This window comes from Onychomys torridus, chromosome 13 (assembly GCF_903995425.1).
Source record: "Onychomys torridus chromosome 13, mOncTor1.1, whole genome shotgun sequence".
Lineage (NCBI taxonomy): Eukaryota > Metazoa > Chordata > Mammalia > Rodentia > Cricetidae > Onychomys > Onychomys torridus.
The window spans coordinates 54,757,002-54,762,874 of NC_050455.1; the positions used below are offsets into that span (position 1 = coordinate 54,757,002).

Sequence of the window (5,873 nt, forward strand, 5' to 3'; positions counted from 1 at the left end):
TAAAACCGGGGGAGATGTTGGAGAACCCTGAATTTAAGGTTGCAGTTCACCATGTCTGGATAACTCTCTGAGCTCGGCCCAAAATGGAGGCCTCCCTTTCTCAGTAGGACTCTCCTTCTCTGCCTAACCTTATTTGGAGAGGGTCTCTAAGTTCAGATGCCTGACCTTATTTAGAGAATGACTCAGCACAGAGCTCCCTGCAAACCCTGTATGACTCAGTACATAATCTTACTCTTTCCTCCTGCCCTATGATAATTAGGAGCTGACCAATCAGCTGTTCCCACCCATAACCCTAAGAACTCATATACCTTACCCCTGGAACAATAAAATGAGCTGTCTCCCTGAAGCTGACTCCTGGAAGTTCTTTCTGTCATGCTCAGAGTCATCTGAACCCTGCTTGCCACTTCTGCTCCCTTTGCCCTCTTGAGCCAATGGCCAACAACACCCAAGGAAAAGGGAGACAGACCTACAGACCCACATACTCATCAAAGGGAAAATCCACCAAAGGACATTGCAATTCTTTTTTTTTTTTTTTCTTTCCGGAGCTGAGGACCGAACCCAGGACCTTGCGCTTGCTGGGCAAGTGCTCTACCACTGAACTAAATCCCCAACCCCTGCAATTCTTAATATCTGTGCACAAGCACAAGGGCACCCAAGCTCATAAAAGAAACACTACTACAGCTGAAATCACATATTGACCCTCACATACCCATAGTGGGTGACTTCAATATCCTATTACCATCAATATATAGGTCATCCAGACAAAAAATAAACACAGAAATGGTGGAGCTAACAGACATTATAAACCAGATGGACCTAACAGATATTTACAAAACATTTCACCTAAACACACACCAAAAAATAACTTTCTCAGCACTTCATGGAACTTTCTACAGAATTGACCACATACTCAGACACAAAGCAAGTCTCAACTGTTAGGATTCTGCCATTCCTCCAGCTGCATGAGTGCACATTCGCAGTTGAGTAGCTAAGCAAGGGGTCTTATGTCTATCTGTGTGCTGTGTGATTATGTAATGCGCGCTACGTGGTCATGCAATCTGCATATGTACGGCATAGCTCCATAAGCCCACAAGCACATGTGCAGGAGAATCCTTAAAAAGCTGGACACATACTCCTTCCCTCTCTTCTGCTCTCTCCTCCTCCCTCATCTCTCCCTCCTCCTCACAGATCTCTTCCCCAGGCCAGACCATACTCTCTTCTGTCCCCACCCCTCCTAATAAAGCTCTGATACTGGGTTTTGTCAGTAACACCACCGCTTATTATTTAAAAACAACTTCAACAGATACAAGAAAGTTGAAAGAACACCCTGAATCCTTTCTGGCCACCATGAATTAAAGCTGGATATCATATGCCAGACTTTGTTGACTACCATGGGAGGCCTTACCCACTCTGAGGAATGGATGGGGGTAGAGTGGGAGAGAGGTGAGGAGGTGGGAGAAGGGGAGGGAGGGGGAACTGGGGTTGGTATGTAAAGTGAAAAAATTTTTAATAAATAAATTTTTTTTTAAAAAAAAAAAGCTGGATATCAACAACAAACACAATAGAAAATACATGGACTCATGGAAACTGAACAACTCCCTATCGAAGAAGAAAATGAGTCAAGACAGAAATTACAGAGAAATAAAAAATTTTAGATTTGAATGAAAATGAATTTAAAACATACCCAAACTTATGGGACACAAGGGAGGGGCTCTAAAAGGAAGGTTTATAGAACTAAGGGTCTGGGGGAGGGGGAATAGCTTTCAAACTAGTAATTTAACAGAACACTGAAAACTCTAGCATGAAAAAAATCAAACCCTAAAGGAACAGATGGCAAAAAATAATCAAACTCAGGTCTGGAATCAGTGAAGTAGAAACTGTAACAACAAAAAACATACAAAAAAAAAAAAAAAAAAATCAGGCAGATTTCTGTGAGTTAGAGGCCAGACTGGACTATAAAAGGAGTTCCAGACAGCCAAGGCTGTTACAAAGAGAAACTCTGTCTCAAAAAACAAACAAAGAAACAAAAAAGATTCCATGGAACACTGAGTTGATTCTTTGAGAAAATCAATAAGACTGACTAACCCTTAGCCAAATTAACTAAAAGATGGAGAAGAAAATCCAAATTAACAAAATTTGAGACAAAAAGGGCTATATAACAACAGATACTGAAGAAAACCAGAGAATTATAAGTATATACTTTAAAAACCTATACTCTAGCAAATTGGAAAATCTAAAAGAATTGTATGCTTTTCTTAATATATAATACCCATCAAAGTTAAATTAAGAACATACAAGCAATTTAAACAGATCTATAACCCCTAGTCAAATAGAAACAGTAATGAAAAGTCTCCCAACCAAAAAAATGCCCTGGGCCAGATGGTGCTAACTCAGATATTTTTACCAGACTTTCAAAGAGTTAACACCAATACCCTCCAAATTATTCCACAAAATAGAAATAGAAGAGAAATTGTCCAATTCTTTTCATGAGGCCACACTTATCCTGATACCAAACCACACAAAGACCTACCCAATCACAAAAGAGAATTGAAGACCAATTTCCCCTATTAACATAGATGCAAAAATTCTCAATAAAAGTATTGCAAACCAAATTTCTGTGGGATGTTTTTCTGTACTCTATGAATGTGTATTGCTCTATTTGGTTGATACGTAAAACTATTTGGCCAATAGCCAGGCAGGATAAGGTTAGGTGAAAAATCAAGCTGAGTACTGAGATGAAGAAAGGCAGAGTTGGGACAGACGCCAGCCAGCCACTCAAGGAACAAGATGCCAGAGAACCAGTAAGCCATGGACCACAGATGTGGTGATATTTTATCTGTATACCCCAGTTTAGTTTATCTGAGGATCAGAGGAAAAAGCCAGCCACTATCATAAACATAGAAGTCAGACAATGGTAGCACATGCCTTTTAATCCTATTACTCAGAAGGCAGAGAGTCCAAGGCCACACTGGAAACAGTGTCAGATGTAGTGGTATATACCTTTAATCCCAGCACTAACCATAAAGGTCTGGAGGTCTGTACAAACAGACAGAATGTGAAGCTGTCTGGGCAGGAAGAGGAAGTGATGTAGCTGAGCGGAGAGAGGAAGTGAAATGCAGAATAGAAAAGCATATAGGCATGGGTATACAGGAAGTAGGTCTCTTTGGTGGAGGATCTTCAAGTGGTAAGAATGTGGCTGGCTTCTTTCTGCTTTTCTGATCTCTCAGTGTTTTACCCCAATATCTGGCTCTGGGTTTTATTAACAAGACTGTTTAGCAATTTGTCTTACACTCAGGGCAATAAATAAATTAATAGAAATGGGTTAATTTAAATGTAAAAGCTAGTTAGTAATAAGCCTGAGCCATTGGCCAAACATTTATAATTAATACAACTCTCTGAGTGATTATTTGGAAATGACTACAGAACACGGTAGGACAGAGAAAAGCATCCAGTTATACCAATTCCAAGAGCACATCAAAAAGATCATCCTCCATGATCAAGTAGGCTTCATCCCAGAGATACAGGGATGGCAAATTGATAAATGTAATCCATCATATATACAGAATGAATGACAAAAACTGCATGACCATCTCATTAGATACAGAAAAGACCTTCAACAAAATCCAACACTCCTTCATGATGAAAGCCATGGAGAGACTAGGGATACAAGGGACATATCTCAAAATAACAGAGGCGATTTACAATAAGCCTACAACCAACATCAACTTAAGTGGGAAAAAAATTCAAAGTATTTCTACTAAAATCAGTTACACATGAACATTGGCTACCCTCTCCTGGTCAATATTGTCTTTAAATTCTTTTTTTTTAATGGTAACAATAGACATTAATTTAAAGTGAGGCATTTGGAGAGCAAATAATTCTGAAATTGTAATTGGGTTGACCCAACTTCATAAAAATATGCTGAGACCAGGCATATCCACAGATCTCAAATCCAAGGTCACTTCATCCATTCTTCTCTTTCATTTCTTTCCTGAACAACCACTCTCAGGCAGGGTTCAAGGGGGAATTTGTCGTCCTCATGTTTTGTCCACTGCTCCTTAGGGAGGATCTGAAGCCTCCTGGTCAAGTCCAGGGCTCCAACCGTTCTGTTATAAAAGTCCTCAAGGAGCCTTCTTACGGCTTCTTCCACATCTTCAGTCTTGTGATAGTGTCACCTCAAATTAACGCCAGTTTGTTGAATCCTGCAGCATTATAACACCATTTTCAAAAACCATCCAGCCACTTGCGGAACACGGTAACAGCAGGCCTGTCTGCCATTTTGACCTTCAATGTAATACTAGAAATTTTAACTAGAGCGATAAGACAACTGAAGGAGATCAAGGGAATACAAACAGGAAGGGAAGGAGTCAAACCTATCCTTATTTGCAGGTGATATGATTGTATACATAAGTGACCCTAAAAATACCACCATGAAATTCCTATAGATGATAAAGACTTTCAGCAACTCTGCAGGATACACAACCAATACACAAAAATCAGTAGCCTTCCTATATACAAATGACAAGCAGATTGAGACAGATATCAGGGGGGAAATACCTTTCATTAATAACCTCAAAAAATAAAATAAAATCTTTGAGGTAACTCTAACCAATCAAGTGAAAGACTTGTATAATAAAAACTTTAAGACACTGAAGAAAGAAAGTGAAAAAGGCATCAGGAAATGGAAAGATGCTCATGGATTGGTGAAATTAATAAAGTAGAAATGACTATCCTACCAAAAGCAATCCACAAATTCCAACACAGTCTTCACATAACTTGAAAGAGCAATGTTAAGCTTCATATAGATTTTTTTTTAAGTATATACTTAAAAAAAAATCCTGGGGTTAGGGATTTAGCTCAGTGGTAGAGTGCTTGCCTAGCAAGTGCAAGGCCCTGGGTTCCATCCTCAGCTCCACAAAAAAAAAAAAAAAAATCCTGATAAAAGAATTGCTGGGGGTACCACCATCCTCTGATCTTAAATTGTACACAGAGCTACAGTAATAAACAAAAATAGCATAATATTGGCATAAAAATAGACATGGTGATCAATGGAATCAAATTGAAGACCAAGACATGAATCCACACACCTATGAACACCTGTTGTTGTTGTTGTTTTATAAAGAAGCCAGAAATACACAGTGGAGCAGAGACAGCATCTTCAAAAAATGGCGCTAACTGCTGGGCAGTGGTGGCACACACCTTAATCTCAGCACTTGGAAGGCAGAGTCAGGTAGATCTCTGTGAGTTTGAGGCTAGCCTAGTCTACAGAGTGAGTTCCAGGACAAGCAGGTCTATACAGAGAAACCTTGTCTCAGAAAAAAATAGAAACTAAAAAAAAAAAAAAAAGATGTCAAAAAAGTAAATAATCCAATTTAAAAAATAGGATACAGAACTAAACAGAATTCTTGAGAGGAAACACAAATGGCTGAGAAAAAGTTAAAGAAATGTTCAACATTCTTAATCATCAAAAAATGCAAATCAAAATACCTTGATATTTTATCTTACACCAGCCAGAACATCTTACACCAGTTTTATCAGTCTGCCAAGACTGATAAAACAAATGACAATTCGTGCTGGCAAGGTTGTAGAGTAAGGGGAACACTCCTCATTGTTGGTGGGAGTGCACACTTGTACAGCCAGTATAGAAATCAGTGTGGTGGCTCCTCTGGAATCTGGGAATAGATCTACTTCAACATCCAACTGTACCACTCTTGGGCATATACCCAAAGGATGCTTCATCCTGTACAGATGGACTTGTTCAACCACGCTCACTGCTGCTCTATTCATAATAGCCAGAAAATTGAATCAACCTAATGAATGAATGGATAAAGAAAATGTGATACATTTACATGGTGGAATATTACTCAGCCATT

The 5,873-nt window shown here is 39.1% G+C and overlaps 1 pseudogene; it reads right to left on the reverse strand.

The window, feature by feature from the left end:
- Window positions 1-3,958: 3,958 nt before the first annotated feature.
- Window positions 3,959-4,278, reverse strand: LOC118594546 (annotated as a pseudogene).
- Between the last annotated feature and the right edge of the window lie 1,595 nt (window positions 4,279-5,873).